Genomic DNA, 24607 nt, shown 5'->3' with positions numbered 1-24607 from the left:
TTGATTTGTGGGTGCAGCTTCAGATCTGCTTGGTATAGGCACTTATGTCTCTGCCTATTTGGTGTAGTTCTCTATCTTCCTGGTCAGTGCAGGGCCATCTCTAAAGATGGGCTGAATGGAGAGCAGCTGGACGGTATGGCGTTGGGTCTGCTTGTTTCCCTGGGCTCTGTCTCTTCGAATTTGGCGTTTCTCTGCCTATCTGTATTTGGCACTGCTCCAGTCTATTTAGCTCTTTCCCTTCGGGTAGCTCGTGTTCCATTGGGAACACCGCTCCACCTTTATAGGTGTCATGCAGTTTATATATACTTGTTTGGGGCCACTCTGTCTCTGCATGGGCAGTACGGTTCCATCTCTGCTGCATATGGGGCATGGCTGCTTCTCTGCCTGGAGAGCACTGTGCCATTTCTGCTGGTCGAGCACAGTTCTCTCTCTGCAGGTTGCACTCGAGCCAATCTCTGCCTGTTTCATACTGTTCATGTTGGCAGGTCAATGTTCTTGGTAGTGGGAGCTGGCTCCACATTTGCAGGTTTTGTACAGCTGCATTTCTTCAGCTTTGGTACAGTGCCATCTTTGCATGTTCGGGCGCAGCTCCATCTATCCAGGTTGGGAGCAGCTCTGTTTTGGACACAACTCTGTTTTGGGCCTCTAGGGCATGGCTTCATCTCTGTGTTGTGTCCGGCCCAGCTCTGCAAGTAGCTGACTGCAGTATATTTTCATTTGTGCCGATTGGGCATGGCTCCATCGTGGTTGTGGAGCGTAGCTTCATCTACGGCTGTGGGCGTTGTTTCGTCTCAGTTGGTGGAGCATATCTCTGTCTCTAGTTATGGATCGTGACTCCATTTCTGAGTGTAAATCGTAGCTCCAGCTCGGGAGAGAGTGAGTTGATCTGTCTCTGAGCTGCAGCTAAGATCCGTTCTGTTTGTAGAGTGTAACTTCATCTCTGGAGGTAGAGCATAACCTCCTCTTTGGCTGTATGACACAACTCAGTCGGAGAATGAACGCAGCCCCAGCTAGGAAGGAAGGGCGCTGCTCTGTCTTTGGTTGTAGACCACGTCTCTGACTTTGAATGCAGTTCCATATCTGCATATAAAGCACAGCTACATCTAGACAGGTAGAGCATAGCGCCTTCTCTGTATATAGAGCGTCATCCCAGCTTTCTCTCTGCATGTAGGGCATAGCTCTGTCATTGGATGTCAGGCGTAGCTCCCTCAGGATGCAGATATTAGCTCCAGCTCTGTGGGATGTCCCGTCTGGATGTTTCTTCACCTTTGGCTGTGGAGTGCGGCTCCATCTCTAAAGTTCAAACATACTGTTGTACCTGGAGGTTGCAAATAGCTCACTGTCGTACCTGGAGGTTGCAAATAGCTCAGTCTCTGGTTTTAAGTCATGGTTTGATTCTGAAGGTGGTGCATAGCTTAGTCCCTGGATGGAACATGCAACTCTTTTCTGTATGTGGGGTATATTTCTAGCTCCTGCTGCTGATCATGACTCACCTGTGTTGATGGTGCTGTCTTTCTGCAGACTTGGTTCAGTCCGTATATTTTATTTGGGGACGGAAGCTGTCAAAAAACCCCTCCTCTTCAAAATTCGCAAAAAGTGTAAACAAAACTTTGATTTTTGCCTGAATTTTGTTTGATTAATTATTCATGAATATAGTTTAAGTAAATATTAACATTTCTCCCATGGAACTGTCATATAGGCTGAATCATTTATCTCATATAGAAAATGTCTGCCGTTTACATTGCAGCAGTGAAGTTACCTGCTGATTCAGGACACGTAGTCTCCAGAGGAAGCTTGCAGTGAAACGGGTCCGTCGAGTCCTTCACTGTTTTTCTTTTTGTCCTGTTTAAATTGAGCGACCTACTGGAACAAGACATTTTCTAAATGAAATAAGTGATTCAACCTGTACGACACAGTTCCATGGGAGAAATGTTAATATTTGCTTAAACTGTATTCTTGAATGATTTTTGCCTGAATTTTGTTTGATTAGTTAAAGATTTGTTTATACTTTTTGTGAGTTTTGAAGAGGAGGTTTTTTGATCAATGCCTAGTGGTTTTTTTTTTTTTTAACTGTGTACATAAGTATTGCCATACTGGGAAAAACCAAAGGTCCATCAAGCCCAGCATCCTGTTTCAAACAGTGGCCAATCCAGATCACAAATACCTGGCAAGATCCCAAAAAAGTACAAAACATTTTATACTGCTTATCACAGAAATAGTGGATTTTCCCCAAGTCCATTTAGTAATGGTCTATGGACTTTTCCTTTAGGAAGCCGTCCAAACCTTTTTAAAGATGTGCATATTGCATTGCTAAAAATTGTGGATTTTGCCACACGTTTCTATGAGGTCTTTTTCCTCCCTCTTTTTTGTATAAAGTAATACATAAAGAAAAGTTGGGAATATTAATGTTTTGCCTCACTGTTTGTTTGGGGATTCCTTTAGTCATGCCAGACCAGTCCAGACTCCCTCCTGTTCTGCTTTATTTGTGTTGATGCCTCTAGGATTCACCTCATCCATCTATGTGGGTGAGTTCGGTTGGAGGTCTTTTGCTCAGGGCGACAGTCATCTTCTGTCTCCTCATGCCGCAATGCTTTGCCAGCTTTTTTTGATTCATGGTTCAGATGCACATTGAGCCACTTCTCTCGATTTGGAAAAATGTCTGGAAGTCCTGGTAAGAGGATGTGTGCCTCATCTCGCAACCTGTTTCCTCAATGGTGTGTTTGGCCATCGGGTGCGCAGGGGCTGTTAAGAGGTCTGCGCCAGTACACAGTTGATGTCCATGTCTACATTTTTTCTTTTTCTGTTTCTTGTAGTAGTTCAAGGCACCATTGCTTGGCTATTCAAAATACTGAAAATTCAATGAAATGCTTTGATGTTCCCATGCATACCTCCTACCCACCCTGTTAGACTGTCAATGAAATGCTTGGATGTTTCACTTATATATTCTGTCATCTTCCACATTTGCTTATTTCCGATCCGACGATGAAGGGCAACCTTCGAAGCTAATCAAGAAATGTATTAAGTTATGTCCAATAAAAAAGGTATTATCTTATTTTCTTTTCCATGTTTTGTTTGATTTCTATTGATTACCTTTGATTTTAGCAAAGTATAACTGTTTCAGACTACCTAGTAAACCAAATTTGCTGCTGTTACTGCCTAACATGTTTAGATACCTGATCCAGTGAAGGCATATCAAGTCAACCATTGCAACCCATTGTACATCTTTATGCAGGTCTGGTAGGAAAAATACAGAAAATGCAACACGGTTGTCAATTCACACTTTTATTTTATACTTTGGACTAAATAGTGTCTTGAAGGTATACTGCAGTACTACAGACCTTTTCAATTAATTGGTTCTGTTGCCACCCTCTGCTATTTGTGTGAATGATTCTTCTTGCTTGATGTAGGAAACAGAGTTCCTTTTGGTAAATAGTGCATAAAAGGATACACACACCCACCCACTTGCTGAAAAGTGGATGCTGAAACTGTGTATTAGATTGAGCAAATTTGTAAATTAGTGGCTGAGTTGGATGACCCATCTATAATATAGAAATCTATATTAAGTGCTTAGAGAGCTGTATCATGTCATTGCTGTTGAAAGATGTCACTCACTTGTGGTGTCTGATTTATCTCGCTGTTTACAGAGAACCTCTACTACAGATTAGCAATTTTGTTTTCTGAAAATATAGGTGTTGATGGAGATTGGTGGGGGGGGGGGGGAGACCCCATTAATTTTTACACTGCACAGTGCAGAACCTTTGAGGACAGAATTTGAGATGCTTAGGTTTGATTTAACGCTCACTAGTTCAGTATTGTTTGAAAGCTTTTATTATCCATCTCAGAGTCTGAAATATCTCCGTCCTTTTTGGCAAGTTGAAATTAAGTAACGAAAAATATAGTTTGGTGGCGATTGTACAGCTTTTTCCTTTTAAGCTGATAGCCAAAATTTTATATTCATGGTTCCATCTTATTTTGATGACTTCCTTTTATCATTGTAGATAACATTGCTGAAACTTCAGTGATGTATGAGTTTTCTCCTCTTCCCAATTCCCCCCCTGATTCAAGGTGCATATATGTCGTCACATTGAATGGTTTCTGATCTTAAAACAAAATATAATATTAGAAAAAGAGAACCTGAGTAAACGCACAACACAGTTTTTAAATTTACTTCATTTGTTTAAAGAACAAAGTTACACGAACCCCATATCACCTATGTGAAAAAGTAACTACAGTATATAGTTGCCTTTAAGTCTTTCCCATTTATAACTTGAGGGCAGTTAAAATACCCTCTCTGTTGCTGCCCCCCTTTTACACAGAGACCCAACATGTCTTCTCTGCATCCCCCAATCATGTTTTTTTATTGGTCCCTTCCCCCCATCCCCGCTTGTGTACCTTCAAATCTCTCGTCCATACTGTAGTGACAGTGCAGCAGTATACCTAGGTCACCTGAAGTCTGCTCCAGAGCACTCCTTCTAACTTAACATCCTGTTTCCGCTTGGGTGGGACAGGTTGGTGCACTCCAGAGCAGACCCCAGGTGACTTAGGTGTACTGCTGCAGTGCCAATGCTGTATGGAAGAGAGATTTGAAAGTACAGTGGGGGTGGAGATGAGATTCTGAAATGTGACTGATGCTGACAAGGGTGGGGGGATTAATATTCTTATGTTACGGGTGTTACCTGTAGGTAAGACTTAGGTTTAACGTCACAAATTTCTCGACAGTCAAATATATACAGTACCCGCTAATGTTAATAACTAGCTGCACCACCTTGAACAGCAATAATTCCAACCAGACACTTCTATAAATTGATATCATTCTTCACATTGGTGTTGAGAAATGTTAGCTCACTCTTCTTTGCAGAACTGCTTTAATTCAGATCATCCATAGGTGTTCATGCATGGACTGCTCGTTTAAGGTCTTGTCAAAGCATCTCTGTTAGGTTCAAGTCAGGACTTTGACTAGACCAATCCAAATCTTTTTGTTTGTCCTCAGCCATCCTGATGTACACTTGCTTTTGTGTTTTGGATCATTGTCTTACTGTATAACCCAATTATCCTTCAGCTTCAGCTCATGGACAGATGGACATTTTCCTTTTCTGGTGCAGTGCAGAATTAGGAGTGGCCTAGTGGTTAGGGTGGTGGACTCTGGTCCTGGGGAACTGAGGAACTGAGTTTGATTCCCACTTCAGGCACAGGCAGCTCCTTGTGACTCTGGGCAAGTCACTTAACCCTCCATTGCCCCATGTAAGCCGCATTGAGCCTGCCATGAGTGGGAAAGCGCAGGGTACAAATGTAACAAAAAAAAAAAAATTAATGATTCTTCAATAATGGCAAATGTTCCAGGTCCTGAGGCAGCAAAGCATCCCTCTCATCAAGACAACCACCACCATATTTGACTTAACATAGTAACATAGACGACAGCAGATAAAGACCTTGTACGGTCTATCCAGTCTTACCAACAAAAGATAAGCTCATAGCATAAGGTATGATGTGATACTACATATACTTGATCTTGATTTGTCTTTGCCATTGTCAGCGCACAGACCGTAGAAGTCTGGCTGGCACTGGTGTTAATATTTAACTACTGAAATTGTCATCGAAGCCCCACTCTAGTCCATCCAAACCTTTCAGCCACAATCAGGGCACAGATTGTAGAAGTCTGCCTGGCACTGGTCTATCTGTCCAGCTACTGAAGCTGAATCTGTTTAGCCATGATCAGGGCACAGACCGTATAAGTCTGCCCAGCACTGGTATTGCTTCCCAGTTACTGACTGGTGGTGCCATCTAATTGCCGCTAAGCTTGTTTGGTTCCATGCCAAACAAGCTTAGGGTGACTGTTTGTATGGTGTTCTTACTGTGGAATGCTGTATTTGCTTTACGTGAGACATTATAGGACCTGAGTTATCAAGAGTTCCACTTTTGACTCGTGCCCATAGAACTTTATCTAAAAAAGAATAGGAATCCAGGAGTGTTTTTGCAAATGAGATGAACATTTATGTTACTCTTGTGATAGCAGCAGTAATCTGCCTTGCTATTCTCCCATCAATCCCATTTTTGCCCAATCTTATCCTAGTCATGAACACTGACCTTGGCTGAGGCTAGAGATCTGCAATTCTTTGGATGTTCTGGGAAGTTTGGTGACTTCTCAGATGAGTTGTTGCTGTGCCCTTGAAGTAATTTTGGAAGTCACCCTCTCCATGGAAGATTCATCACTGTTCCACATCTTCCTTATTTGGAGATAATGGCTCTTACTGTGGTTAGGTGGCGTCCCAGAACTTTAGAAACGGCTTTGCAACTCTTTCCAGACTGACCTAGTTGTCCGGGTCTTGCCGCGTCTGAGTAAGTGGAGTCGAAACTTAAGCCATCATGCTGTGGCTTTTCTTCAGGGTATGTTGTGGATTGCATTTGTGTTTATATAGTGGGTTTTCAAACCCGGTTGGTTGTGGTTTGGTCATCAGGAAGGCAGGAGAGGAAATTGAGGCAGGAAAACCTATTGGTCACAAATTTGAATTTTGGTTGGAAAGTTGGTGACTGCTTTATGCTCATAAGGTTCAATATGTAGTGAGGTTTGAGTTCAGCAGGGCTGGCTGTAATCAAGCCTGGCTGTGGTAAATCAACTAAATCTATTTATCAGTTAAACTATCAGTTGAGTAATCAGGGCCTGATGCACAAAACTCTGGTGCTGTAGGGAACAGCGCCGGAGGTACACTGGCTTAGCACACCGAGTTGGAACACTATTTATTTATTAGGATTTATTTACCACCTTTTTGAAGGAATTCACTCAAGGCGGTGTACAGTAAGAATAGATCAAACATGAACAATAGGCAATTACAGCAGTAAAAATATTCAAGTAACAATACAAAATATGGAATGTATACTACTTGCAATGACAACACAATACGTAATAGAACATTATAATTGGTAGTGAAGGGTAAGGCAAAGTTGTAACATATAGATGAGTAAGAAAGTAAGAAGAATTTGAAAGGAAGGTGACTGATTTGAAGAAAGTTGCACATGAGGTCAGAGAGATGGTTAAATATTATCTCAGTTAGGCTAGGAGTAGATAAACATGTCCCGCTGCAGTATGTGCAGCCCGAGTCAATCCTTATGTGTGTGAGTGAGACTAACAAGTTAGTTACTTCTTCCATTAAAGGCTTGGTTGAAGAGCCAAGCTTTCACCTGCTTCCCGAAGTAGAGATAGTCTTGTGTTAAGCGGAGCCGTTCAGGCAATGCATTCCAGAGTGTGGGGGCTACTCTGGAGAAGGCTCGCTTGCAGGTATCACATCGTGTAATGTCTTTTGGAGAGGGAGTAGTTAGTGAAAGTCCTTGGGAGGACCTTAGTGTCCTTGGCGGTGTGTGGAGGATCATCCTATTCTTCAGATACTCTGGGCCATTTCCTTTCAGGGCCTTGAAGATCAGACATAGAGTTTTAAATTTAGCCCTGTATTGTACTGGTAGCCAATGAAGTTTTTGCAAAAATGGTGTGATGTGATCACGTCGCTTGCAACCTTCTATGAGTCTTGCTGCTGCATTCTGAATCAACTGGAGCTGGTGCAGGCCCTTTGTAGTCAGACCATTGTATAGTGCATTGCAATAATCCATCCTTGATGTTATCATGGCATGCACAACTAGGATAAGATTTACCTTCTCGATGTAAGGAGAGAGGCAGCATAGCTGTCGCAAATAGTTGAAGCAGCTCTTGAAGGTTGCTTGGATTTGGGGAATCAGAGTAAGAGTTGAATCGAACTGTATTCCAAGGTTCCTGACTTGTGATTTGAGGGGGAGTTCATACTTCCCAAAAGGGATTTTGATGTCAGGTATGTATCCACTTGTGTTAGGGACCCAGAGAAGCTTGGTTTTACTTGGGTTCAGGCAAAGTTTGTTGTGTTTAGCCCATTCTTGAATTGATGTTAGACAGGTAATCAGTTTATTCAAGGCTGTAGTTAAGTCAGGTTCAATGGGTATGAGTAGCTGCACATCATCCGCATAGATGTAGAACTGAGTGACCATTGACCGAATTAGCTCAGCTAATGGCTTGAGGTAGATATTGAACAGAATAGATGACAGTATCGATTCAATCCTTCTGGTACCCCACAGGTCAGTGTCCATGGTGGTGATGAGTTGCTGCCAAACATTATAGATTGTTGCCTGTCTGATAGGATCTGAACCAGGCAAGTACTGTACCATTGATACCTGTTTCTGTCAGTTGTGCTAGCAAGATGATATGATCCACAGTGTCAAAAGCTGCTGAGAAATCTAGCAGTACTAACATTGAGGTGAATCCCTTGTCTTGGTTTCTGTGAAGATAATCTAGCAGGGATATGAGGACCGTTTCTGTTTCATAACCAGGTCTGAATCAGATTGACATGGATCTAGCCAATTACTCTTTTCTAGCCATTCATTAAGTTGAACACAGACTGCTTGTTCTGTGAGTTTCCCTAGAAACGGGATGTTGGATACTGGCCTGTAACTTTCAAGTTTGTCCTGGTCAAGGTTGTTTTTCTTCAGCAGAGGGCGAACCACTGCCCTTTTTAATGCGTAGTTGCCCATTAGAAAGAGAGGTGTTCACAATTTTTGTGGCGTCTTCTATAAGGCCCACACTTGCCTGCTGCACTATCTTTGATGGGCAGGGATCGAGAGAGCAGGTAGTTGGTCGAAGGTCTCTTAGGAGTTTGTCAAGGCTCTCCTCTGTCATTAAGTTAAAAGTGTTCCATCTTATATGCATGCTGTTGCTTTTGAGCATTGGTAGGTAAAGGGGTCCAAACATTCCTGGTGCATGTCCACAAGAGCTGTGCAGTAGGCACAGCTGTTGTGTGTATTTCCATGGATGATTGGACCCCTTCCCGACCCCCACCCCAAACTTGCAAGACTCCATGGTAGTCCAGTGGACCCTCTCCCAACCCTCCCCACACTGCCTCCCCTCTTGACCCCTCTTCCAAAAAACCTCCGTGGTGATCCAGTGACCCTCACCTCTCCATGTTCCTTGACAGTTGGAGGCAGGAGTGCATATTTCCTCATGCTTCTGGGTCCGCCCTTGTTAAAATGGTAGCACCCAGCCCCTACCTGGTGCAACCTGGGATGCACTGGGTTGGGCTTAGCACCATATATGGAATCCCCCCCCCCCCCCCCCCAATATGTGGTATTTAGCCTCTCCTAGTGCATCCCAGGATACACTGGGCAGGGACTGGGCACCACCATTCTGACGACACGAGTGGGCCCAGAGGCAGTAAGGGGCAAGTGTTGTTCCTGCCTCCAACTGTCAAAGTATGTGGAGGGGTGGAGGGTCACTAGACCACCATGGAGTTTTTTGATTGTGGGGGGAGGGGGGGAAATGTCTGCTGGACCACCAGGAAGTTTTGGATGGGAGGGTTGGGAAGAGGTCCACCAGACTATCAGGGACTTAGTTTGGGGGTTGGGGGTCCAAACTGCTTGCAATGTTTAATGCAAGCAGACTGCTCCCCATAATTACAGCTCCACACTTGCTGTAAAGGTTTGCACGTTAAAGGTATGTGGAAATAAGTACATAAGTATTGCCATACTGGGAAAGACCAAAGGTCCATCAAGCCCAGCATCCTGTTTCCAACAGTGGCCAATCCAGGTCACAAATAACTGGCAAGATCCCCAAAAAGTACAAAACATTTTATACTGCTTATCTCAGAAATAGTGGATTTTCCGCATGTCCATTTAATGATGGTCTGTGGACTTTTCCTTTAGGAAGCCGTCCAAACCTTTTTTAAACTCTGCTAAGCTAACCGCCTTTACCACATTCTCTCGTTCGGAATGCTCATTTTAATACTGATGAGCTGCTTGTAATGCATTTGCATAGGGTTATCGGTAGTTGCTGCAGCGAGGTACAACCAATCTGAAGCAAATGTTTCAAGCATGGTATGCTTTGTGCATTGGGCCCTAAGAGCAATTATTTTTTCACATAGTTAATATGGGTGTTGAATACAGGCCTTAATTTGTAGACAGAAAGGAAGTGGAACTGTGGATTCAGGGGAGGAGATGGGTGGGTGATGGTGAGCAGCAGCAGCAGAGGGGAGACTGGATTAGGAAGTAGAGGGGCTTATCTGCTCTTGGCTGACTCCTCCCCTCCTCTTCCTTGCAGGCTGCCTGGAAGAGAGGGACTGGATGAGAGCATCCCAGTTGCTCTGAACAGAACTGCATTCTAGGCAGTTCCCCCAGAAGTTAAGCCCTAGTTGGATAACATGATTACTTCATTTAATAAAATAATTTTAAAACTGTTGCTTTTACTCAAATTTCCTATATTGAATAGTGCATTTTGTTTAAAGTTCAGAAAGCATTGTGTGATGTATATGCAATAATAGGGAGAAATCGGGAGGGTAGAAAACCTCTTGTATCACTATAGCTGTGCTGCCACATGTAATCAAGAAATTTGGCTCTAACTTTGAATCTCAATAAATGAAATAAAAATAGAAATTAAACGAAATGAGAAAAGTGTTATTAGGACCTTTGATGATGAGCTTTTGTACCTTGTCTTATGGTACACAAATTATGGCTTTCTTGGTGTAGCCTGTTTGTTAAATACTGTGGAATGTTTTCTGTAATGTCAAGATAAACTGAATAGTAATGACTTGCCCTTTGTCTCAGTATAATGCTGTGTGCAGTGCCATGCAGAGGACCTGGGTTTGATTGTCAGACCAGGTTTCAGCTCTCCAAGCTAACCTGAGTCTGGAGTTCTAACCTGTGGGGAAGGAGGCTTCCATCAGTCAACTACAATATCCTGCTGGCGAGATCAGAGGGTTATATTATCTAGGAAAGTTGTGACCCCTATGTAAAGACTTGCTATGATTGCTGATTTGAGAGGGGGATATAAATAGAGGGATAAGCACCAAATAGTTGCAAATAAAAGCTCTTGGTGTCCACTAGGGATAATTTCCAATAAAACTTCCTTTTTTTTCCCTGGCTAAATCAGTCCAGATCAATGAGTTGGGCTCCCCTTACACAGATGGAGGCAAAGAAAATTGATATTCAGTGGCATCACTGTTGGTATAAGGATTGGTGCAGTCCTTCATTTCTCTAGTGTTCTTTGCCTCCAGGAGATGGTTGCAGGTCAGATTGGTGGCACAGTTCTTTGTGGTCTGATCCGTGGAGATTGGACTAAGGTCCTGTCCCTGGGTGGATCAGAGACAAACTGGTGACTCTGAGTCAGGTCAGCACTCTTCCCCTGATTGAGCTTGGGAGATCCATCCTCCTTGAGTCAGGATTGCACTGCAGTCCTTCAGTTGTGGGATTATACCTGGCAGTGAGGTTCCAAAGTGATCCTGGCTGGAGGATTTGGGGGGGGGGGGGGGGGGGGGGGGGGGGGGGGGGAGTGGTGGTAAGTGTAGAGGGGCACCTATAGGGGACCCTGCTGGTTGTTTGGTCTGCCTCCTTGTGGCTTCCTGTCCTCTTTCTCTTGAAATTTCCTCTCCCCCCGAGTTAGGCAAGCAATAAAAGAAGAAAACTTAATTGTGACTTACAAGACTTGGGAGAGGGTGTGTGTATGTGTGTGTGTGTGTGTGTGGGGGGGGGGGGATACGTTTAGCACAGCTGTGGTCAGGAGGGTCAATCCATGACCCTCAAAGATGTTCAGGACAGGAAAATGGAGTTGTTACTGAAACAGGCTTTCACAGTTTCCACCATGGGTACCAAGGCTACAATATGCACAGGTAGGGTTACTATATTTGCCCTAAAGAAAAAGAGGACACATGCCCCGCCCCTTGTCACGCCCCACCCTGCCCACTGTCACTTTTACCCCCCCCCCCAAAAGAAAGCTAGATTTCCTATGTCTCCCCCCCATGTATATCCTTTCTCGAATTTTCCAGCCTCCCGCCACACACATGACTCCACTACCTCTCTCCTCCTGTACCTTATTGTAGTGCCTTGGTGGCCTAGTGGCCTGTTTGGGGTAGGAAAGAGCCCCCTCTTTCCTTCCCAGTGAGGCTGTAGATCTCTCTTGCTCCCAGTGCAGATTCAAAATTGCTGCTGAGAGTTCAGTGACTGGGTTAGTGAGCCCTTGGACCTCTGCCGAGGAGCGGCAGGAGAATCACGCAAAACACAAGACAGGGCAGACCTCTGACAGAAAACCGCTGGACTTCACCTTCACTTGACCGCCCTTCCCCAGGAGTTGAGCCCCTGGGTACAGGCGGCCGGCAGGACTTACCAGACAGGGCAGGAACAGGATACCAACAAGGAGACAAGCCGGGTACTGGGCAGGCAACAGACAGTAGCATAAACCAAAAGATAAGCCGGGTCTTGGGCAGGCAGCTGATAGTCCAGTAAACCAGGAGATAAGCAGGGCCAAAGCTGAAACCGGAAAATAGCACAGATGCACTGCAACAACTCTCGCCAACTCCTCTGAGGACCTCTGTTGCAAGGCAAACTAGAAAACATCCAGGTGGTTAATGAAGGCAAAGTACAAGGGAGGTCACCAGGTACGGGCACTGCTTAGTTCCAAAAACTTCCAAGACAATCCGGAGGGCTGGAAGATCCGGACCGGAGTACCTTCTGGAACATGGGAAACAGCCAGCAATCAATCCATAGCAGCCACCGGGTCTAGCCACCAGGTGGCGAGATGAATGAGAGCATGAAACATGGGCCAAATCGTAACAGTACCTCCCCCATCAAGGCCTCCTTGGACTTCTCTGGGTTCTAGGTTTCCATGGATATTTTTGGTGGCATCTGCTGGTGAGTTTAGGTGTGTAGTCCACCATCATAGCACTAGGCGCAGGTTGTGAGATGGCCAGTTGATGGCGAGGTTGGGTTTTGTCAACAGAGCTGGATCGAGTGCTCAGCATTAGAGTAGAGCTACAGACCATAGCTTGCTGTGAGCTATCCTTAAACCTCTTAGATCTCCGAATACCAGGACTGTCCTGAACCTTAGGACCTGGGACCTGTCTTCTAGGTAAGGTGCGAGACAACCCGCCTCGAGGAGTCTTCTTCAGACCCCTCTTGGATGGAACCTGGGGTTTGGATGCGTTGCGGGCTCCAGCTTGGAACTGCTCGACCTGGGGTAAAATACAAGCGACGCTCAGACCAATTGCAGAGGCATCTGAATCCTGAGACTCTGAGTCACTAATATTCATCCAAGCATCAGGGTCTTGGTCCTGCTGTTCGCTGTCAGTACTCCCGGCATCAGGAGTGAGGCACAGTTTCCTGCAAGACTCACCCCAGTCCAAGATCTCACCGTTACCCCAGTCTAAGGTCGGATTGTGTCTCTGTAGCCAAGGTAGTCCCAAAACAATGGGTTGCACTGCTGACTGGAGGATGTATAGGGAAATGTCTTCCCTGTGATCACCAATGCACAAGCTCACCAGGCCCGTCTGGGTATTCACATAACCTTGAATGTGCCCATAAACTGAAAAGAGTGGAATGGTCTTAGGTAATTCTTGTATAGGAATGTTAAATTGATGGACCAGGGACTCGGCTATAAAGTTTCCACCAGCCCCAGAGTCCAGAAAGACTTCAGTATGCTCCTTTCTGTGACCTAAATCGAGCACTGCTGGCACTAGGAATTGGGTACGAAGAATGCCAGAAGATAGACTTACAATAGTGCCTGCCATCATACCCTGATCCAAGGGTGCCGGTTTAAGTGAACACCTAGCCGCATAGTGTCCATTATCACCCAATACAGGCAAAGGTTGAGGGTCCGCCGCCTCTGTTTTTCTTGCATCGTGAGAGGAGTATGCCCCAACTGCATGGGTTCTACGGGTGGCAGGGGAGAGGCCTCCTGGCCACTAGACATCTGTGGCCCATACTGATGACTAGGTGTTTTAAACCCCATCCTTTCTGGGGAGCGCCGTTCTCGGCTATGCTCCTGGAATCGAATATCAATCGTATTGCAGAGTACAATCAGTTCATCTAACCTGGTAGGAAGTACACATCCGGCCAACTCATCCTTTATTTGGGGCGCCAATCCCTGCCAGAAGGCCGCGACCAAGCTTTCACTATTCCAGGCCAACTCAGAAGCTAGAGTGCAGAACCTAATGACATAGTCGCCCAGAGTCTGCGTTCCCTGCTTTAATCTCAAGAGTGCCGAAGTGGCAGAGGTAACTTTCCCAGGTTCTTCGAACACTCATTTAAATTGGTCCAGGAAACTGCGGAGATCCTGAAGCACCGGGTCATTCTTCTCCCACAGGGGAGACGCCAAGGCTAACGCTTGCCCAGACAACAGTGACATAATATAAGCTAGCCGGGTTCTATCAGGAGGAAAGTATCTGGCCTGGAGTTCAAAAATTATTTCACACTGATCGAGAAAACCTCTACAGTCCTTAGGGTTGCCGTCATATCTCGGGGGTGACTTAAGACGGATACCTGACGTGACAGCAGCTTCTGCTGGTGCTAAATCTGGACTCGAAGCTGGAGAAATGGCTGCTTTTGTAGATGCCGCCATAAGGCTCTCCAGTTGGCCTAAACGGACCTCCACAGTATGGAGGAGGTTCCTGATCCGTGAAACGTTCCGAGAGTGCTCCTGGAGCGTCTGCAATACGGGTGATCCCTCCGAGCTCATGGCCTTGCAATCTGTCAGGCTTCCTGTGAAACCACTGGGTTAGTGAGCCCTTGGACCCCTACTGAGGAGCGACAGCGGCAGGAGAATCACCCAAATCACAAGACAGGGCAGACCTCTGACAGAAAACCGCTGGACTTCACCTGAACTTGACCGCCCTTCCCCAGGAGTTGAGCCCCTGGGTGCAGGCGGCCGGCAGGACTTAACAGACAGGGCAGGAACAGGATACCAACAAGGAGACAAGCCAGGTCCTGGGCAGGCAGCAGACAGTAGAATAAACCAGGAGATAAGCAGGGCCAAAGCTGAAACCGGAAAATAGCACAGACACACTGCAACAACTCTTGCCAAGGGAAACTCCTCTGAGGACCTCTGTTGCAAGGCAAACTAGAAAGCATCCAGGTGGTTAATGAAGGCAAAGTACAAGGGAGGTCACCAGGTACGGGCACTGCTTAGTTCCAAAAACTCCCAAGACAGTCCGGAGGGCTGGAAGATCCGGACCGGACCGGAGTACCTTCTGGAACATGGGAAACAGCCAGCAGTCAATCCATAGCATCCACCAGGTCTAGCCACCAGGTGGCGAGATGAATGAGAGTATGAAACATGGGCCAAATCTTAACAGTGACCATGCAAGACTTCTGTGGAAGTCCCGCGAGGCTGCCGCATGAACTCATGTCAGCCATTTTGAAGTGGTGCTGGGAGCAAGACTGCAGACACGCTAGGCAGGAAAGAGGGGACTCTCCTGCCCCAAAGAGGTCACTAGACCACCAGGGCACCACACTAAGGTAAAGAAGGGGAGGATAGGACATCCTGAGGCCTGCCTGCCCATTCGTCCGCAAATCTAGACAGACGGGCAGGCTGGCAAAACCCGCCCGGACGTGTCCAAGTAAAACTGGACGTATGGAACCCTATGCACAGGCAGTGCTTCTTTGTGTCTAACAGTTCCCCAGTGTCTCTTTAGATGACTCAGTTCGAGTGGGGAGCCGCCTTTGTGGTAGGTGCGCTCTGTGACCCCATTCTTATTGGGGCCAGGTCTGGGTCTTCGACGATGGTAGTATGGTGTGTGCTCTGGAATTGGTCCACAAATTAAGCTTCTGAATTGCAGCTCAGCAAGCTCCCTTTCAGAAGTAAACTTTATGGGGAGGATTTGAAGAAAGTGCTAGAGAACTTGGATGAAGCCAGGCCTCAGGCTGAGGACAAGGCAAGGACAGCTAGCAGAGTTTCCCCCAGCAAGGCTCATCATAGGGCCTGGGGTCACTCCTGGTCTTCCAAACAGGTTCAGCCTACTTGATGGTCTCACCCCAGGGATGGGGGGAAGGCACTCTAGTGTGTGGGCTAAAGGCCCACAATAAGCACTGTGTGAGTCAGAGATGAGCTAGGACTTCCCAAATGGGACCAGTCCCAGTTCTCCCCACACACCCTACCCGGGCTGCAACTCTTGAGACACTGAGCTGGGAAGTGAGTCAAAAAACTGCAAACAAAATCTTCTCACGTTGGTAATGTTTATTCTTACAAATAATTAGTAAAAATAAGAAACCATTTTGTAGCAAAATGAAGCAAGGTAATTAGGATACGATACACAATCAAAGGGTAAAGCCGGCACAGACACCTATCAAGCAGCTAGTTCTCCAGCGGCATGAAACTGTCAGTGCTCCGCACCCCTCCTTCTCAGGAGTCTTATGTAATGTCGTTCTTAGCTCAGAGTACAAAGAAGCTAAGTCTGTAATATGTTATTTTCTGAGGACAAGCAGGCTGAATTATGCTCGCACATGGGTTGATGATCCGTGTCGGCCCAAGAATTGGCATAAAAACATGGCAAAAACTAAGTTTGCTAGAGCCTTCTGGCACGCGTGCTGCGCCGCACTGCGCAGACTGACTTCTCACCCGTTGCGCGACTGCGCTCTTCAGTTTTTTTTTTTTTTAAACTCCATGCGAGGAGCAACAGCTTTTTCTGTGCTTCCTCTGTGTGTGCCCGGGAAAGAGCCTTCTTCAAGTTTTGAAGTATTTTTTCTTTCGTTTTTCATTCTGTTTTAAAAATAAAATATATGTATATATAGGTTTTCCCTTTATTTTCTTTAGTTTGTTTTCCCTTGTTAAAGTTTCCTTTATTTTCGTAGCGGCCGTCTTTTAGGCCGCGCGGTCAGGTTTCTCCATTTTTGTGCCTCTTTTTCTCTGCACAATCGAGCCATTTGATTTCGCCTGTTTGTTCTTCCCTTCCATGTCATCAAAGACTTCCAGCGGCTTCAGACGTTGTACTTGGTGCAATCGAACCATCTCAGGCACAGATACCCATTCTTGGTATATCCAGTGCCTTAGGCCCGACCATAGCCCAGCTCGTTGTGTTCTTTGCCTTCATATGAAGAAAAGGACTTGACTTGCTCGAGAAGCTCAGAGAGAGAAACCTTTTGGGGCTCAGTCCAGTCCTTCGACGTTGGCGTCGTCAACATCGAGGGACGCATTGACGTCTAGAGTGGAGGTAGTCATGGCTGCCGAGAGGCCACAGCACGTTGGGAGCAGTGAGTTGGTCTCCACCTACCTCGAGGCCTCATGCTGTGCAGCCCCCCCGGGATCGGCCATTGTCGGACCTGACCCCAAGGCGACGTGGGGATTAGACGCTGTCCTCGTTGGCACTGAGGAGCCTTGGTGAGGTGCATTGAGTGAAGGCTAAGAAGCACAGACACCGTTCCCCCTTGATACACAGTGCTGGGAGCTCCAGGATGCAGAGGGATTCGGCACCTGAGAAGTGTTGGCACCGGAAGGACCGCTCCCCCCCTCCATACAGAAAGTGCCGATGCATCGGCTTCTCAACAGTTCAGTTCATGCTCTCGAGCCTCAGGTGACTCTGCCACCGACTGCTCCACCAGCCCTGCAGCCTTCTCCGATGGCGGCTCTCGACGAGCACATACAGGCCAGAGCTTCTGGAAGGACTGCTGCGCCAGTCTGCTTCAGTGTTGGTGGTGCTTGTGCCTGCCATGCCGTCTGGCCCTCCACCTGTGGTGAGGTCCCTGAGCTCAGTGCCACTTGTGGCTCCAGTTTCGGGTGCCACCCAGGTCGGCTTCTCATTGACGTCGGTGGAGGAAGCTTCATTGCAGTCCATGCGGGCGTCGGCCTCTCAACATCGCCATTGAGGCCGTAGGTCTTCGGTGTCGAGGCAGGTTCAGTCTTGGAGGTCCCTGAGGGAGGTGCTCGCAGACACTGAGGAGGAACACTTGTGGGAGTCAGAGGAAGATTCCAGGTACTTTTCCTCCAGTGAGTCCTTTGGGATTTCCTCTGAACCTTCCCCTCCACCTGAAAGGAGACTGTCTCCTCCTGAGAGCCTCTGCTTTTCATCGTTTGTGCAGGAAATGGCTGGAGCCATTACATTCCCTGTAGATGTGGAGGATGAGCCTAGGGCTGAGATGCTCGAGGTCCTGGACTACACCTCTCAACCTAAGGAGCCATTAACGGCTCCTTTACATAAGGTACTATGGAAAATCCTTATGTGAAACTGGTCGTTCCCTCTGTCTGGCCCAGTGATCCCAAAGAAGACTGATTCCCAGTATCTGATCCAAGGTGAACCTGGGTTGATGAGGTCTCAGTTAACCCATAACTCCATGGTGGTGGACTCCGCCCTCAAGAGAGACAAGAGTTCTAGAGACTATGCCTCGGCACCCTCAGCCAGAGAATCTAGGACCTTGGATTCTTTTGGGAGGAAGACATATCAGGCCGCTATGCTTGCTGCCCGTATCCAATCTTACCAGCTCTTTGCGAGCATTCACTTGCGGAACTCAGTGAGGCAACTGTCTAGTTTGGTCGATGCCCTCCCTCCGGAGCAGGCTGAACTTTTTTGCCAGGTGGTTAGGCAGCAGAAGGCATGTCATAAATTCCTGGCCAGGGGCGCTTACGACACTTTTCATGTAGCATCCAGAATCTCTGCTCAAGGTATAGCGATGCGCAGACTCTTATGGCTGCATGTCTCTGACCTAGACCATTTGGTCCAGCAGAGGATTGCGGATGTGCCTTGCTGGGGGGGATAACCTTTTCGGAGAGAAGGTAGAAGATCTGGTCGACCAGATCAAGAAGCACACAGATGCTATGGCTTCTTTCTCCCGCCGGGCGCCTTCTGCTATATCCTCCTCAACTAGGAGGTTTTTTTGGTGGGTCGCGTAGTGCTCCCTATTCGTATGCAGGGCGTAGGTACACTCTGGCTTCCTGCCGACCTGCTCAGCCCCAGCGTGCTCGTTCCTGTCAACAGTGTGTACCCAAGGCCTCTGCTGCTCCCTAGCAAAAGCAAGGGACGGGCTTTTGGCTGGCTCCAGAAAAGCATAGCTGCAATAACAGTATCTGTGCTGGATGACTTGCTGGTTGGAGGGAGGTTAATGTTTTTTACACCAACGGTGACTTCTCATAACCTCCGACTGGTGGGTTCTTTAAATAGTCCAGTTAGGATACTCCAAACCTCCAAATTGCCCACCGGGAGCTTATTCCTACAGCGCCCAACACAGGCAGGTACTTGCAGAGGAACTCTCCGCCCTTCTAAAGGCCCATGCGGGTCAAACCCGTTCCACCAGGGGAAGAAGGGCTGGGTTTCAATTCCAGGGACTTCCTTGTGCAGAAGTAAACAGGGGGGATGCATCCCATCCTATACCTAAGGGCCCTAAACAAATTCCTTGTCCGAGAAAAGTTCAGGATGGTTTACCTGGACACCCTTCTTCCCATGATTCAGGAAAATGATTGGCTATGCTCTCTGGACTTAAAGGATGCATACACACACATCTCGATACTTCCAGCTCACAGGAAGTATCTTCGATTTCGGCTGGGAACGCAGCACTTTCAGTACCTCGTACTACCATTTGGTCTAGCTTCAGCTCCCAGGGTATTTACAAAATACCTCGCAGTAGTTGCAGCGTCGCTACGCAGACTGGGAGTGCATGTGCTCCCTTTTCTCGACATTGGCTGTTGAAGAGCATCTCAGAGGAGGGTGCTCGAGAGTACATGCGGATGACTATCCAAACACTGGAACTACTAGGGTTTGTAATAAATTATGCCAAGTCCCATCTCACTCCTGTTCAAAAATTGCAATTCATTGGAGCATTGCTGGACATGAAGACAATTCAGGCCTATCTCCCCAAGGCATGGGCAGACAACCTTCTGTCCCTGGTGTCCACTGTTCTAGTGTCTCAGCAAGTAACAGCTCAGCAGATGTTGAGACTCTTGGGGCACATGGCCTCCACAGTTCATGTTAACACCCATGGCATGTTTGCATATGAGGTCTGCTTCCTAGCTTCTCAGTGATATCAAGCTGTGGAGAATCTAGAAGATGTCATCCAGCTGTCCACTGACTTTTGGCATTCTCTTCAGTGGTGGACAGTTCGATCCTATTTGACCATGGGACAACCATTCCAAATTCCTCAGCCGCAGAAAGTGCTGACTACGGATGCATCTCTCCTGGGGTGGGGGGCTCATGTAGATGGGCTTCAGAATCCTGGAGCCTGGTCCTTCCAGGAAACAGGTCTTCAGATCAACTTCCTGGAACTTCGAGTGATTTGGAATGTGCTAAAGGCCTTCAGAGATCTGCTGTCCAACCAAATTATCTTAATTCAATCAGACAACCGGCTGCAATGTACTACACCAACAAGCAGGGGGACACTGAACCTCACCCTCTGTGTCAGGAAGCCATCCAGATTTGGCTCTGGGGCGCACCATCATGGCATGTTTCTCCAAGTCACTTATCTGGCATGCGTAAACAACAGTCTGGCAGACAGACTGAGCAGGGTAATGCAACCTCACGAGTGGTTGCTGAATATGAGCATATCCCACAAGATCTTCCGAGCGTGGCGCACCCCGTCGGTGGATCTTTTTGCCACTCAGATCAATCACAAGGTCCCTCAGTTCTGCTCCAGGCTTCAGGCCCACGACAGACTCGCATCAGATGCCTTTCATATACATTGCGGACAGGCCTTCTGTATGCGTATCCTCCAATACCTCTAGTAGGGAAGACTTTGCTGAAACTCAAGCAAGATCGTGAAACCATGATCCTGATTACGCCCTTCTGGCCGCGTCAGATTTGGTTCCCTCTTCTTCTGGAATTGTCCTCCGAAGAACCGTGGAGATTGGAGTGTTTTCCGACCCTCATCACCCAGAACGAGGGGTCGCTTCTAATGTGTCAAATCAAAAGCCACAGATAAGTCCAATTGCATTAAAAATGGTCCCTTTATCTAAATCCAGCTTGGCTTTACCTTGGGCTTCTTGTGGCTAATCTCCAGTTGAAGTCCTCTTCTAATTGTTGACTTTGTAGAGCAGAGGCTGCTCAGGAGGTTCTGGTCTGTAGCTGGCAAGCTTGGTGCTTCTGCATGGATACAAGTGCAGCATTGGTAGTCCATGTTGGTAGCTCAAGTCCTCAGCCCTAGGGAAGTTCCAGTTCCTCCCTGGGTGAGCTGCTTTAAGTCCTAAGTCAGTGAGTGTCTGTATTGTACCTGGGGTGCGGTTCCTTGGTATTTTTCTCAGCTCAGTCATTCAGGGAAGAGTAAACTTGGAGTTGCCTCATAAAGCCCAATATAGTTTTTGACACAGGACATCAGGCTCAGGAGCTGTAGTCTGGGAATCTAATGCTACTCCCTGTGTACTGGTAGTGGAAATTTGGGCTTAGGCTTTGAGTTTAGCTTGGTGTGGTTTCCTTTGCCCTTGTCAGACGTAGGTACTTGGACTTAGGACCTTGTTTTGAGTTGTCCTTTTTTTTGTTTTTGTTACATTTGTACCCCGCACTTTCCCACTCATGGCAGGCTCAATGCAGCTTACAGGGAGCAATGGAGGGTTAAGTGACTTGCCCAGAGTCACAAGGAGCTGCCTGTGCCGGGAATTGAACTCACTTCCTCAGTTCCCCAGGACCAAAGTCCACCACCCTAACCACTAGGCCACTCCTCCTGTTGAAGTTTGGTGACTATTCCGACTGTGATTCCCTCAGTTCTAGGACTGGTCCTTGTTTGGGTATTCTAGTTGACTGTAATCCTCCTTTTGTGAGTAAGGGTTTAGTATGGGCATGTTGTGTACTGCAGGCTGGCCTGAGTTCAGTCCTTGGACTGCTATCTTCCTTCTGCCTTGGAGTATTGCGGGCAAAAGCTTGCTGTGGGGGAGAGTTCTTGAAAAATTGGAATTTTGGATCCTTCTTTCAACAGATCCACCACCGGGCATTACAGATTCTGGAAGAGCCTTGTTTTTGTTCCTCTTGGACTTCTGCACACTTTAGTTACTTCACCATAGAGCTCCATATTTGGTCTCAGAGGCCCATTTGTTATATTTGGGTCCACTCATGTCGGCTTGTTTAGTAGGATGAATAAGATGAAACTAGTTCTTACCTGCTGATTTCCTTTTCTTGTCTCCTGCTGGACCAGTCCAGGACATGTCCTAGAAGACAGAGACATAAGAACATACATAAGAACATGAGTAGGCGTACTTCGTCAGACCAATGGTTGATCTAGCCCAGTATCCTGTTTTCCAAACAGTGGCCAAGCCAGGTCACAAGTACCAGGCAGAAACCCAAATCGTGGTAACACTCCATACTACAAATGTCATGTGTGCCGAACTTCTAACGTGTGGAGGCAAAAAAGGGCATGGAAATGGATGTTTCATGAGTGTTCCAAAATTTAGGCGCCTAGTTATTGAACATGGCCCAGTGCACCTAAATCTACACACTGAGATTTACACCAGGTTTTTTGATGTAAATGGATGTGTGCAGATATCGGTGCTGAAATATCAACTATGCATATACTACAATTGGCGCCTAAATTTAGGTGCTGATTATAGAATACACCCAGTCGGCACCGATTTCAGCGCTGCTTTTTTTTTTTTAGGTGCCGTATATAGAATTTCCTCCAGCGGCTAGTGTTTCCCACCAGTATTGGTTTGTTGTCGAGCAAAATGCTAAGACTTTTCCAGGGAAACTTTCTGGGCTTACAAGCTCTGTTTATATATAGATGTATAATTTTGTGGGGGATGGGGACTGACCGTGGGTTATGGTACTACTCTAATACATTGTTTCTTAATGCTGTTTCATGCAGCTGGTTTCTGGCACTGCTTTCCAGGCCATTCCACGTAGCTGCTCCTTGTCTCATGTTCATCTATATTTGAATAGTTTATAATGTAGTTCCATTATACTCATTCATATTGTTATTTGAGTGTTTCAGATCTCCTTTGTCAATATTATATTGGCTGTACCACTCCTTATACAGGTGATGTCATTGAAATGTTGGTGTTCTCTGTCTCCATCTGCTGTTTGGGAAGCATGACCCACTTGCTTGGACTGGTCTAGCAGGACTCAAAGAAAGGAAATTAGCAAGTAAGCACAAATTTCACCATAACTCATTAGATCAAGGAGGCAATTGGCTTGGCATACTTGCTGCACATGAAAGAGGTACGGGTAGAATAAGAACATGAGTTGATCTAGCCCATTCCCCAGATTCCAACCATGGCCAGTCCAGGTAACAAGTACCTGGCAGAGTCCTGAAAAGTAGCAAGATTCCATGCTATTTAATTTTGGGGATAAGCAGTGGCTTTCTCCTGGCCTACCTTAATAACAGTTAATGGATTTTTCTCAAGGAATTTGTACAAATCTTTTCTTAAAACCAACTACATGAGACACTTTTATTACTTTGGCAAGGAGTTCCAGAGCTTCACTATATGTTGAGTGAAAACATATTTTCTCCTTTTTCATGACACCATTGATGATCTCACTCTTAACATCCAGTCATCAAACATTTTATGAGACCACCTTCATATTCGACCACCTGTTAAACTGCCAGTGATTGTTTGAAATCTCAATCTCGTATTAAATGTTCTCACCAGATCATCTTTTGAACCAGTGGAAAAGGTAGATTTTAAATTTGTCGCTCGGTAAAACTCTGTTGTTAATCACCTTTACTTCAGCACGACATATAAGAGAGATTCAATTTCTTGTCTACTATTCTCCGTACACACAAATTGTACATGACAAGGTACTTTTATGATCCCTACCTTACCAGTTTTTTTGCTCTCCTCCACATCATTCTGAGGAACCCCGAAGACATTATACTGTGGATTGTCCTCTAGCTCTACAGGTCTACTTAAAACACACACAGTATCCCAACAGACCATCTCAATTATTTCTTTCATTACACTCATCAATGTTTCCTAAACCAGTAACAAAGGATACATTATCCCAATTGATTGTGCACTGTATCTTTTGTTATGAACAATGACAGACATCAACTTCCACTTCAATACCATATGTTACAGCACATCTACGTGTAATGTCTACTGTAAAGCAGTGACTTGGTTATCGCTGCATACATTTATAAGACACTACTGCATCAATGCAGCATCCTCCACATATTCTGGTTTTGGAAGAGCTGTCTTATTGTCTTGTCTTATGAGGCATCAGCTCTCTTCCTACTCCAGGTATGTGTGTGTGTATATATATTTATATATATATATATATATATATATATATATATATATATATATATATATATATAAATAAATAAAGATTGTTTCCTGTTCATAGCTTGGGAGTCTTCAGCTGTGTGGCTAGATGATCATACTGTCCATGGAGAAAAAATAGTTGCTTACCTGTAACGGTAGTTCTCCTTGGACATATGATCATCTAGCCACACAGATCCACCCTCCGACCCGGAGTTGTCGCTAGCTTTTTGGATTGACTAAGCAGGAGACAGTCAACACTCATTATTTATACTAACTGTCAGTGGCTGGAATGTTTGCACATGCACAGAAAGCTTTCTCAGTTCTTTGTGAGGGCTGGAGCAGTGATGTTGCCATGGAGTCACTTCAGCTATGTGGCTAGATGATCATCTGTCCAAGAAGAACTACCGTTACAGGTAAGCTACTGTGGTTTTTTTTTTTCCCAGTGTGTAGCCACATCTGCTTGGGAAAAAGCATACTGAAGAAGTGCAGGACTGCACCAGTCCTTATTGTGGTGGTTGTGTCACTGAACTTCAATGGTTTCTGCCTCCATCGCCTGGTTGGGACTACCAGTCACTGATCTAGACTGGTCCAGCAGGACTCAATGGTAGTTATCAGATACAAATTTCATCTTGAAGCACAAAACGGCAAAATAAAACTATGGGCCAAAAA

At 46.2% G+C, this 24607-nt stretch overlaps 1 protein-coding gene across 3 annotated transcripts in view; it reads left to right on the top strand.

Moving 5' to 3' along the window:
* Positions 1-24607, top strand: part of STRN (striatin) — a 370558-nt gene that overhangs the window by 109473 nt on the left and 236478 nt on the right. The gene's annotated exons all lie outside the window — the stretch shown is intronic.

This window comes from Microcaecilia unicolor, chromosome 3, assembly GCF_901765095.1.
Source record: "Microcaecilia unicolor chromosome 3, aMicUni1.1, whole genome shotgun sequence".
NCBI classification, from domain to species: domain Eukaryota; kingdom Metazoa; phylum Chordata; class Amphibia; order Gymnophiona; family Siphonopidae; genus Microcaecilia; species Microcaecilia unicolor.
Note: the sequence above shows the minus strand (reverse complement) of the source record. Positions and strands in the feature narration are given on the sequence as shown.